Raw genomic sequence first — 13,442 nt, 5'->3', positions numbered from 1 at the left:
ACTTCGTCTTCCCAGCTTCAAACCAGCTTTATTTAACAACACTAAGAGAACCAATGGTTGGATTTCATGCTTTGTAAATACTATGAATATGCGAGAAGGAGCGATCTGGTCAGGGTTCTGACTTAGAGGTGCACAGACAATTTGGAAGGAGTAAGGCCTGGACTGTTTCTTCTGTGTTAGGGGCTAGCTTAGTATGTGGAGACATGTCCCAATGACAGGGCGTAGGGCCACGGAGCAAGGTGCCCTGCAGCAAAACAAATGCATAGAATGCAAGCAGAGTGTAAAATTTCTCTTAACAGGTACATTGTAAAAGCACCTCACAAGATATGGTGACAATGTATCCACACCCAGCAGGGTTTACGTAGTGTACACGCTTCTCATGAATAGAGGCTTCTTTCAGGCTGCAGAAAAAGTGCACAAGCTTCTTGGAGTAATGTGCAAACAGGACACGAAGCACTGTGTACAGAGATACAATGCACTGCACATATGCACCACTGACACCTTAGACTGTAGGGACTGTGTATGGACACCTCACAGGCTGCTGGCACATTTTACAAGCACTTCATCAACTACACCAGGAACAGGATAGTGGCACCCAAGATGATGTAGGTGAAGTTACCACATTATATAGTGCTCAAATGTGCAATGTTACATGCAGCATTCTGGAGCTGGAACATTAACCCTTCAATCTATTACATGTTGCCCAGAGATCATACTGAGAATTCTTTGATTCCATTTCCAACATGAGCCTTAACTACCTGACCTAACTTACATTACGAACACCCATTAATATCGCTTCAGATTCACACTTCAGACGACATAAGGGATTGTAACAATCATGAATTATTGTTAGCAGGCAGATAAAGCATTGGCAAAGGCAATTGGTTTTGCCTATGTGTGATCTATTGGCTTTGTTTCTGTTTTTTACTTATGTTGCACAGCAGCGTGTGATACTGTGCAGCATGGCTTAAAGTACTGAAAAAAAGTGCTTGTGTCGTGGTATGAAAGGAACGTTGTTTAATATTCCTACAGCTGACAATACCATATGATCTTCTGAGACACATTAGCATTTCAACATCTGGAGACCGGTAAAATATATACCAATGACAACACATGCAATATATTTTAAATGAATATGTCGAGTGGTGGGAGTTAAACAATGATTGCAATTAAAATAACAGGCGTAAAAACAAATGGTGAAAGCTCAGAACATAACGATAGACTCAGCCAATAAATATGAGTGTGCTTTAAATAAACAGAACTTCTTTGCCGGCTTACAGCTACAGAGCTTTTAAATCACAGAGTGAAAAAGCAGCAAATTAGGCAGACTGATAAATACTTACACCCAGAGTTGTGCATCAAAACTGGGCAGTTCCATAGACAGAGTTGTGGAAGTTGCAGGAAATCGCAGCAGTAGGGCAAACCTAACCAGCCATTACCTCCTCGTCCCTTTCGCTTTGATGAATCATATAGTGAGAACCTTGTGCCTCCATTCACAAATCCACTCCCAACGTATAAAACCCCCCTGCCCCTGTTACTTCCTGTTCCTTTTTTTGTGTGTGAACTTCATTTGGGCAGGTGGAGTGCGCATGCTGTTGTGTTTGAGCGGCTCCTTAATAACTGTGCAGTGCCTGCGAGCCATGGGGGTGGCATGATTTAAGTTGGTCTATGGAAATTACAGTGGAAGCTGCCATGATTGTCAAAACAGTAGGGGGTGCGGCTTTTGCAGGTGGGGCGGCAGACTTAACCTTGCTCTGTTGTATTGTTTCACCTGGCAAATGCCCCCCCCCCCCCGGGGAAGCAAGGGAGGGATTTAGGGGTGGGTCCGGAGTGGCTATAAAGGTGTCAGGAGGAGAGATTCTGGCCTCTTTCCTGACACCTCGCACCACGGGTTAGGGAAATTGTAATTAGTCCAGCCACCTATCCTGCAGTTAAAAAGGAAAAGAGGGTAAGTTTAGGACAGTTTGGAAGGCTCCAGGGTTACTCAACTTTGGAGGGGTGGTAGGTCACATATGAGCGGAGCCACCCCTCGGGGAGGGGGGGGGGGGTACAGGGGACTGATGGTGAAGCGCAGGATGCAAGGAGCAACAGAAGAAAGGCAAGAGAGGATGTTTAGAGGGCCTTGAAGGTGAGAATGGATTTATGAGGGGGTTGCAGCAAGAAAGGGAAGGAGTGAAACAGGTCAGATGGTTTGAGAATGGAAGGGGAGTATGAGTTATTGTTGAATAAAGTTATATTTTTGCATTTACATTTTGAACCTGAAATTTCAGCCCACTACGTCGAGCTGCCGTCTCAATACCCAAGATTTTTTTCCTGCGAGTATCACTAATACTGTATAGTCACATTTCTGTCCTAATGAAGATCTCAAATTGTTGAGATTGAAACGCCATCAACCCTTCTACAACCAAACTCCTTAAATGTATTGAATTAAGTTACAAGGAGTTCTGCTTTTTCTTTCTTGCTGTTAATGCAATGTATGTTTTTAAAGTCTTCCTTCTCTCACCACATCAATCAATCAATCAATCAGGCGTTTGTTAAAGCGCGACTACTCACCCGTAAGGGTCTCAAGGCGCTAGGGGCGGTGGGGTGGGGGGCTGCAGGTTCCATTCCATCAAGGAGGGGGTCTGTAGAAGAGCCAGGTTTTGAGGTTTCTTGCGAAGATGGGGAGCGATGTTGTCTGTCTGAGGTGGAGCGGAAGGGCGTTCCATGCTTTGGCCGCGAGGAAGGAGAAGGAGCGGCCTCCCGATCTGGTCTTTCTGGTGCGGGGGACCACGGCGTAGGAAAGCTGGGCTGATCGTAGGGTCCTTTGGGGTGCGTGGAATTTGAGTCGGCTGTTCAGGTATGCTGGTCCAGTGCCGTGGAGGGCCTTGTGTGCATAGGTGAGCATCTTAAAGGTGATTCTCGCCTCGACGGGGAGCCAGTGGAGTGTGCGCAGGTGCTGGGAGATGTGGCAGTGTTTTGGCAGGTTGAGGACCAGTCTTGCGGCGGCGTTCTGGATGTTCTGTAGCTTGCGGATGAGGTTTTTGTTTATTCTGGCGTAGAGTGCGTTGCTGTAGTCGAGTCTGCTGGTGACCAGGGCGTGAGTGACTGTCTTTCGGTGTTCGAGGTGGATCCATTTGAAGGTCTTACGAAGGAGGCAGAGGGTGTGGAAGCAGGAAGATGAGACAGAGTTGATCTGGCGGTCCATTTTGAGCTTGGAGTCCAGGATGATTCCCAGGTTGCGTGCGTGGTCTGTGGGGGTTGGTGGGTTTCCGAGGGCGGTGGGCCACCAGGTGTCGCTCCAGGCGTTGGGGTTTGGGCCCATGATGAGTACTTCTGTTTTGTTGGTGTTTAGTTGAAGGCAGCTGTTTTTCATCCATTTGGCGACGGCTTCCATGCCTTCTCGAAAGTTGCGTCTGGCGGTGTTGGGCTCGTTGGATAGGGAGAGTATGAGCTGGGTGTCGTCTGCAAATGACACAATGTTGAGTCCGTAGGTTCTGACGATGGGGGCAAGTGGAGCCATGTACATCACATCCTTTTCACTAAACTGTGAGCACAAGATCTATAATAAGCATACATTGATACAGTGAATTTTGTTACTAAATGAACTGTTTTACAATGTTCACTTGCGCCCCTCCCTATATATGGTCTCTTCAAACCTGATTTGTGTCAAAGGAATAATGATTAACTCATACCCTCTTTCAAGATATTTATCCTTACCTGGATCAAACAGCCTTGTACGAACCATTGTTTTCTACAAAAACTATCAGCAACCCCTGGTTCTAAAGTCAGGGGTGCCCTTGTTATGTAATACAGTGCTACAGCAAGGCAATACTGGGCAGTCACATTGGGCGTCTCCAGCAAGGGGGCTCTAGATCACTCTATTGTGGTGGTGTGGTGTTTGGGGGTAAGGGTTGGTGAAAGTGGCAAAATGTTGCTTGACGCAGGGCACCATAAATCCATTTACAGGCCCTGCCAGTATCATCCCAAGGAGGAGGTTGATCAAAGGAGATTTCCACTGAGATACCATGTGGGTCAGCCAACTTTTGTTGATGTTAGATGCTTTCTTGAGTGCCTTGTGTGCAAAGCTAAATACCAGTACTTTGACCTGAATTAAAAAGAACAGTTATGACAGATCATTTAAGCACTGGCAACAGCATGGACTGCCGCTGGGCAACTGGATCGAGTGGATCGGTGCCAGGTACGCTGCTGCTGAGCAGCGTACCTGGCACTGATCCACTCGATCCAGTTGTAGTGACTAAGCCTTCCTACCTCTTAAATACCCAAGGATGGCAATCATAGATACAGATGATGTCAGCGCTGATAAGTTTCAAGTCTACACCCTAGGAAGAGGAATCTTCTGCTTACGGTTCTGTCCATGGGATACTGGCTTCTTTACTGATAATGAATGAGCTGTTATATATATATATTTTTTTATACTTTATTTTTACTGCATCAAAGCACATTTAGGACATTGCGGATCCACCACATGTTGTGAGCCATTGAGTAAGCAAGCAAATCTTTTGGCATTTTACATGCGATATACAGGACTTACCCCTCACAATAATCTTGTACAGCAATTCTTTTCCCTTGTCTTGTGTTTGAAGGAAAACTAAGGTAACAGCGTAGACCAAGAGGGAATACAAACCTTTGGCGGCAGTGGTGGCCATAGCCCACCTCGATGGAGGCAAGGGTGCATGGTCTGGGGTATAGTTGACATCACTCCTTAGTTTTAACCTTGCGGATGTGTGTGAGGGTTCCACTACTCCACTCCATAGGGTATTCTGTGATTGTGGGTGGGGGAGATCTGGGGTTCTTTTTTGTGTCATGTGTGTGTGTGTGTGACGTTTGTAGAGCTGTGTGCCGGAGGTGAGCCCCGGTCTCCATCCTCTTGTCCCTCTGATGTGTGTATTCTCTCAAGCATGTGTTCCTGTTCTTCCAGATAGATCTCTCTCTGCATTCTCTACATGGGAGGAAACTGCCCTTACTAGTTTCCGTAGGCAAGTGAAGACCTGGTTGTTCAATCAGTAGTTTACTTCCTTTTCTTTGCTCACTCTACCTGCCGGAATAGATGTGCGCCTTATAAATTTAACTAATTAATAATAATTCTCGTCTATGCACACTGCTTGCAGACGGCACTCCTAAGCCACTCACCATTCCCTCAGGTCAGCAATCTATCTGTTGAGCAGGGGGAGAGTGTGTGCGTCCAGTGTATTGCTATGTGGTGTTACGGAAATCTCTTAATCTGTGGTCTCTCACTCATCAAAACAAGGCACCCTTTTACAATATCTTTCAAGTGGAAGAAGTTCAGCTTCTGAAGTCTGGAGAAGCAGATTGACATAAGGATGTATCTAGAAGAGAGCGCTACCTTGTCTTTTATGCTTAGCTGAATCAGGCCTTCATTTTCTTCTATTAAGTGCATTTGGATGGAAAATAACGTGTTGTATATGAATCTAGGAGGACCCTAGTGTAATTTTCCCGATTCATGCCCATATATAGGTATAAATCACCCTATTCTTATATAGGCATAGAAATCATAACCATATTTAGACTTAGCCTATGCAGCCCAAATACGGCATGGCTACTTCCACTAGTTCCGAGAATCCACAACGATTTCTTGGAAAAACCCGCCTTCAGCAGTCAGGGACTTCCCCTTGCTTGAATATTAATTTATCCAAGAACTCAAGGGGTTTTCAAAGAACTGAGTCTTTGATGACGTTATTATGTCCAACCTTACGTCAAACTCAGCACCTTCAAGGTATAAATATGCCCACATTTGCCCAGGCAAACACACAGTGGTTTGGAGCAGTTCGACTATCTACTTGCCCAACTCCCTGCTACAGCAAGTGCCGAAGGAAGTCGACCCTTTAGCTGACGCACTGAGAGAGACGCTGTCTTTTCTCCTGCCGAGAAATCCAGCTCCAGTGTTTCCAGGTTACCCTTGCTGGTTGCTGGGAAATCGAGTCCTGAGAGAGAGATACAAGACCTCCTTCATTCTAAACCAAGGTACGGAGTTGATTAGACCCCTAGAGAATTCTTGTAATAGATTCTTGGCAAAAAGAATACTAAACTTAAGCTACACCTCACTTACTTCTTCCCTCGTACTAGACCTAGGTTAGGTACACTGGGGTAGGCGTATTTTAGAAACACCAGTTAAGTATTTTTTAGTCATTATTTATTAATGTATGTATTCTATGTTATTTTATAACCATACCATGCTTTTACAGTATTATTTTATAATACTCTTCATACTCTATGCATTATACTTTGCAACCAGTATTACTATTGTAGCAGTTCATTTCCTCTGCCATTTTCTTCTATTAAGTGCATTTGGATGGAAAATAACGTGTTGTATATGAATCTAGGAGGACCCTAGTGTAATTTTCCCGATTCATGCCCATATATAGGTATAAATCACCCTATTCTTATATAGGCATAGAAATCATAACCATATTTAGACTTAGCCTATGCAGCCCAAATACGGCATGGCTACTTCCACTAGTTCCGAGAATCCACAACGATTTCTTGGAAAAACCCGCCTTCAGCAGTCAGGGACTTCCCCTTGCTTGAATATTAATTTATCCAAGAACTCAAGGGGTTTTCAAAGAACTGAGTCTTTGATGACGTTATTATGTCCAACCTTACGTCAAACTCAGCACCTTCAAGGTATAAATATGCCCACATTTGCCCAGGCAAACACACAGTGGTTTGGAGCAGTTCGACTATCTACTTGCCCAACTCCCTGCTACAGCAAGTGCCGAAGGAAGTCGACCCTTTAGCTGACGCACTGAGAGAGACGCTGTCTTTTCTCCTGCCGAGAAATCCAGCTCCAGTGTTTCCAGGTTACCCTTGCTGGTTGCTGGGAAATCGAGTCCTGAGAGAGAGATACAAGACCTCCTTCATTCTAAACCAAGGTACGGAGTTGATTAGACCCCTAGAGAATTCTTGTAATAGATTCTTGGCAAAAAGAATACTAAACTTAAGCTACACCTCACTTACTTCTTCCCTCGTACTAGACCTAGGTTAGGTACACTGGGGTAGGCGTATTTTAGAAACACCAGTTAAGTATTTTTTAGTCATTATTTATTAATGTATGTATTCTATGTTATTTTATAACCATACCATGCTTTTACAGTATTATTTTATAATACTCTTCATACTCTATGCATTATACTTTGCAACCAGTATTACTATTGTAGCAGTTCATTTCCTCTGCCATTTTCTTCTATTAAGTGCATTTGGATGGAAAATAACGTGTTGTATATGAATCTAGGAGGACCCTAGTGTAATTTTCCCGATTCATGCCCATATATAGGTATAAATCACCCTATTCTTATATAGGCATAGAAATCATAACCATATTTAGACTTAGCCTATGCAGCCCAAATACGGCATGGCTACTTCCACTAGTTCCGAGAATCCACAACGATTTCTTGGAAAAACCCGCCTTCAGCAGTCAGGGACTTCCCCTTACTTGAATATTAATTTATCCAAGAACTCAAGGGGTTTTCAAAGAACTGAGTCTTTGATGACGTTATTATGTCCAACCTTACGTCAAACTCAGCACCTTCAAGGTATAAATATGCCCACATTTGCCCAGGCAAACACACAGTGGTTTGGAGCAGTTCGACTATCTACTTGCCCAACTCCCTGCAACAGCAAGTGCCGAAGGAAGTCGACCCTTTAGCTGACGCACTGAGAGAGACGCTGTCTTTTCTCCTGCCGAGAAATCCAGCTCCAGTGTTTCCAGGTTACCCTTGCTGGTTGCTGGGAAATCGAGTCCTGAGAGAGAGATACAAGACCTCCTTCATTCTAAACCAAGGTACGGAGTTGATTAGACCCCTAGAGAATTCTTGTAATAGATTCTTGGCAAAAAGAATACTAAACTTAAGCTACACCTCACTTACTTCTTCCCTCGTACTAGACCTAGGTTAGGTACACTGGGGTAGGCGTATTTTAGAAACACCAGTTAAGTATTTTTTAGTCATTATTTATTAATGTATGTATTCTATGTTACTTTATAACCATACCATGCTTTTACAGTATTATTTTATAATACTCTTCATACTCTATGCATTATACTTTGCAACCAGTATTACTATTGTAGCAGTTCATTTCCTCTGCCTGAGAAAGAAGACTGTTCAATAAATACTTTTTTATTGAAAACGCCTGTCTCTCTATTTCTCTGCACCTCTGGTGAAACGAAGCATGCACGATTGACTGAGTGAAATAGCTGTCTATTGTTTCCGCAACTCTAGAGATACATTTCTTATTCTTGGGAAACAAAGTTGTCATATTTATGCGGTTGTCAGAAACTAATCCCTCTTGTGAATTCGAGAAAGTTTCTAGTGACCTCTGAGCTGGCTGGCACTCACAATTAAGTCTAACATATTCGATAGAGACCTAGGGCCATATGTAGGTGGCCAAATAACGGTCGGTAAAGCCGAAAATCGGTAAATTTCGGCTTTAACGACTGGTATTTAGCCCTGTGAGATGTACGTATTACCGAATGGCATCGGTAATAACGAATCGGTAAATAATTACTGATTCCTTATTTACCGATCGGAGAACACGGAAACAACGAATACCAAATCGGTAAATAACGAATCAGTAAAAATTTCAAAATGCGATGTAGCGAAAATCGGCATTACCGAAATTGACCAAAATCGGTAATAACGATTCGGTATTTACCACTGATCCTGAGCAGGTGGTAATCAGGTGCAGTGCATAAAAACAGCCCCAAAATGCAACAGTGTGAACACAATGGCGGGCCTCTACCTCATAGTAAGACGGCTACGCTTGAGAGCAGCAGGTGTGAGAATCTGGAGACGGGAAGAGCGGGTGTATAGACCGCGCATCACATTGTTTCAATTGACTGAACAAGAAATCCATGAAAGGTACAGGCTGCACCCACACACCATCCTTGACCTAATACGGGACCTCAAACCCTATCTTGAGCATCAGACACCAAGGGCGCACGCAATACCCACTCATGTCTAGGTACTCTGTTGCCTGCACCTCCTGGCATCAGGAAGTTACCAGGGTGTGATAGCTGCAGTAGGTGGTGTGTCACAGAGCAGTCTATCCCATTTTTTCAACACCTTCCTGGATGCCATGATGCACAGAATGGAACATTACATTACCTTCCCCAGTACACAGGCGGAGCTGCAGAGGACCAAGCTGGATTTCTACCAACTGGTGCAGTTCCCACACGTAATTGGCTGCGTGGATGGGACCCATATACCAATCTGCCCACTTGCAGCAACAGAATACATTTACCGCAACCGCAAATGCACCCACTCCATTAATGTGCAGGTGATATGTGATGCCAAGTTCATCATAACTGACATCGTAGCCAAATTCCCAGGGAGTAACCACGACTCGTATATATTCCGGAACAGTGGTATCTATACACGTCTGGCTGCTGGTGAATTTGGAGAAGGATGCCTACTAGGTAAATCAATGTGACACACCCTGATGTACACCTTGGCTCAAGTTATTGGTCACACAAATTAATGGCACTTTCTTTTGTATTTAGGTGACAGCGCATATGCCCTCCGGCCTTACCTACTCACACCATATCTCCACAACCACCCCAAGGGAGAGGAGATACAATGTGGCACATAAGAGCACACGCAACGTGGTGGAGCGCACCTTTGGACTGTTTAAAAGCAGATGCAGTTGCCTACACAAAAGTGGAGGTGCACGTCAGTACAGCCCCATCAAATGTTGCAAAATTATTGCTACACGTGCAATGCTACACAATCTGGCCACAAAAAAAGGAACAGCAGTGGAACTAACTGACTCTGAGGACGAGGACGAGGACAACCCTCAGCCAGAGCCCTGCGCAGCTGATGTTGCAGTTGAACATGATGGGAGACAGAGACGGGCAGAGATTACGTCAAACTGTTTCTGAGTGAGTAACAGTTTTTAGTAATGGTGTTTAATAAGCACACCACCAGTATTGTAAGCAGTGTCCATTTGGACATGGGTTACATCACCCATCTAATGTTTGGCAATTGGCAGTGGTTCCTACTTCCTGCGTCCACACGCTGCATGTGCATGTTCCCTGCCAACACTGTCTGTAGTGTCAGACTGTTCCTGCGCAGAGCTGTGGCGTTCGCTGCGCCTCCTGCCCTCGGTGGGAGAGGGCGTAATGCTACCACGGCAGGTAGCCTCCTCACTGTCCGCCCCTCTTCCATTGTGGCCGCCTTCGCATTCTGCAGGAGCTCTAATGCAGAGGTCATTGAAACCATGTCCCTGGCCACATCCCTGCTACAATGCAGCATCTCCTCTTGCATGGCGATGGACCTGCGACACATCAGTGAGGTTGCAGTGGCCAGCCGGTTCACTGCCTTGGTATAGGCCTGGAGCCTCTGCCTCTCCCTGCGCCTGCCAAGACGGTCCTGCTCCAACTGGCTTCAGAGGTTGTCCACAGAGGTTGCAACTCTCTGCATTCCCTCACACATGTTGTCTCCCATTGCACTGATGCCCTTTTCCATCCTGTGCATGTGTTTGTTAATGTGTGCCACCTCCCTGTGCAGTGATCTCATCTCCCTCCATTGCAGGCGCTGGGCCTTCAGCATGTTGCCTTCCAGTCCAGCGAACACACTTTCACCCTGTTCGGATGCTTCAGGACTGTCCGGCCTTGCTCTGCGGTGTCTGGATGAACTGTTGGCGCCCTCAGATGGAGTACCAGCCCTCTCCCTGTTGCCCCCTCATGGACTGTAGACTGTTGGCCCCCTGTGCCCTCCTCCGATGACTCCTCCATCTGCTGGAGGGTGGCCACGGCATGCCTCCTGCCTGACTGTGGTGGTGGCGGTGGTGGTGGTGTTGGTGATCGTCGCAGTGGGGACTGGGTATGAGGGGATGGCGGCGTTCCCTGGCGCTGTGGTGATGCCTGTGATGCAGGAGTTGGTGATGGTGGTTGTGCGGAGCTTGTGGTCCCTGCAGGCATGCCATCTTCCTCATGTTGCCTCCCCTCTGGCCTGGCTGTCTTTGCTCTGCTCCCCTCTGCAGCACTGCCAGATGTCTCACCTGTAATGACACAAATGTAGATATACTCACTGCTCTGTCTGCATTAGAATTAAATTAAACAGCATGCCTACAGATCACAGTGATTGTCCTGAGATTGCTAATCACTTTCACATGCTATTGTGTTTGCTAGCCTGACTGTCCTATACATCAGTTCCCTCGAACTACATCTCCCACAATGCATAGCAGGTAATGAGTAAGACATGGAGTGGATTGGGAGCCCCTATGCCACTGTGGGGATTGGGGTTGGGGAGGGGGTAGCACAGCATGCTGGGCATGCATCTTACCTTGTTTCCTTGCTGCTCTGGCAGAGCTGTCTGCGTCTCCCACGCCACTCACACTCTCCGGCTGGAGGGTGGACTCCACCATCAGTTCCATTGGTGTTGGTGCTGGTGCCCTGTTCTTTCCTCCACCAGTTTTGCCAGCCTGCCTCTGCCTCTCTGCCATCCTTGCTTTCGCCGTCTTCCTGAGGTCGTACCACCTCTTCTTGATGTCCTCAATGGTACGCTGGGTCACACCTATGGCATTTATTTTGTCCTGTACGCCAATCCAGATCTGTCTCTTTTGAGACTCGGGCACATGGAGGGACTGCTTACCAAAAAGCCTGTCATGGTCATGACTCACAACCTGGATCAGTACCTCCAGCTCTTTTTTGCTGAACTTTAGCTTTCTTTTCCTCTCACTTCCCTCCTCCTCCCGGTCCTGGCTTGCCATTTCAAAGAAGTTTTTTGGGGGGGGGGTTTGTAGCTGTGAGGCTCTGTTGCTACTGTCTCCTCAGCTCACCTGCCTGCCTCACAGTAAGCTCCAGGTTCTGTGCAGCTGCCTGGGTGTGGGCACTTCCTGTTTGGGAGGTGATTGGGTGACACAGGATTGGCTGATTCATCGAATTACGAATTTTTGAATTACCGAATCGATATTTACCGATTCGGTAATGAATTCGGCAATTCTGATTCGGTATTGGGTTTTCGGTATTTTTTTTTTTACCGATTCGTTCCGAATCAGTATTTTTTACCGATTTTTACCGAATCTGTAATGTTAACCGATTTTTTATCTACATCGCATTTTCCGATTCCTTAATACCGAATTGGTAAAATTCGGTATTAAGGAATCGGTATTCATGATTTACCTACATATGGCCCTCGGTCGACCTCAGTCCTACGTCTAAACTATAGTATATGTTATTCCAATGCGCGGAGCCTATTGGGAATATAGGAACTATACTACATGGCACCCAACGTTTGGTAAGGCGATAATTTAACGCTAGATACTAGAGTAACTCAGTCGTGCTTTTCACACAGACCCCCTTTTCCCCGTAAAAAACTCCAATAGAGGTCTGAAGTGGGTGAAAGGATAAACTGACTAGGATGAAAAATCCTATGTATTTGTTTTTTGGTTTGTTCAACAATGAAGGATACAGTGTTCCAAAAATATTGTGCACCTAATTTATTTATTTATTTATTTATTTATTTTTAGAGTTTTATATAGCGCGAACAAGATCTTTGCAGATATCAGAGCGCTTTACAGAAACAGTGGGTAGGAAAACAAACTTTTGAAAACAGTGTAATATACGGTAGGGCGTGAGTTGCAAAGTAGGGTAGTACTCGCACAAGAGTATGCACACTAATAACAATCAAGAAGCAATAATATTGAAGCCGTGCAATGACGATTCGAGTAAGATTATAGCACCCCAGAGGGTGAGTAAATACACTGTTGAGAACAGAATAATAGGCAGTAGTGAATGGATTGCAAGTTAGTAAGGCACTCAGGTCACAGTGTACAGCCCTAGTAAACAATCTGGAAACAAATATTGAGGCATCCGTGCTATGATTTTGGTCCAGTAGCAGTCGTATAAGAGTCTAATATAGATAAGCAATCAGGTAGCCGGTAGACTAGGAGCCCTGTACTGTCATTGATCCAGTAGCAATAGCGTTCAGGTGAACTTAGACATAAGGATGGCTTTTACCTCTTTCTTGAAAAGTACAGAGGAGGGGATAAGCCTAGTTTCTGGCGGGAGTGCATTCCAGATCCTGGGTGCCATTCCTGAGAAGGAGCGTTTGTATGTTTTTTCCTTCCGGAATCTGCGAGGTTTCAGGAGGAGATTCTTTGTGCTTCTGTTGGATCTTGAGCCTCCTGATATAGTCAGTTTGTGAGTGAGGTAGTTGGGTGCCTTGTGGTGTAGGGCCGAATGTGTCATACAGGCAATTTTCAGCTGTACTCTGGCTTCAAACGGCAGCCAGTTCAGGGCTTTTAGGTCAGGGGATATGTGCGAGTGTTTTCTTGAACCAGTGATGAGCCTTGCGGCCGCGTTCAAGGAGGCTCGTAGGGGCGCCGTTGTTGTTAGGGGGAGCCCGCTGAGAGCCACAATTCCGTAGCCTATGCGAGGAATGACTAGGGCTTGTACAACAGTTCGGAAGTCCTTGGGTGGTAGG

The sequence above is a fragment of the Lissotriton vulgaris genome, chromosome 2_1 (genome assembly GCF_964263255.1).
Source record: "Lissotriton vulgaris chromosome 2_1, aLisVul1.2, whole genome shotgun sequence".
Classification (NCBI taxonomy): Eukaryota; Metazoa; Chordata; class Amphibia; order Caudata; family Salamandridae; genus Lissotriton; species Lissotriton vulgaris.
The sequence above is the reverse complement of the archived record's forward strand: the minus strand, read 5'-3'. Positions refer to the sequence as shown.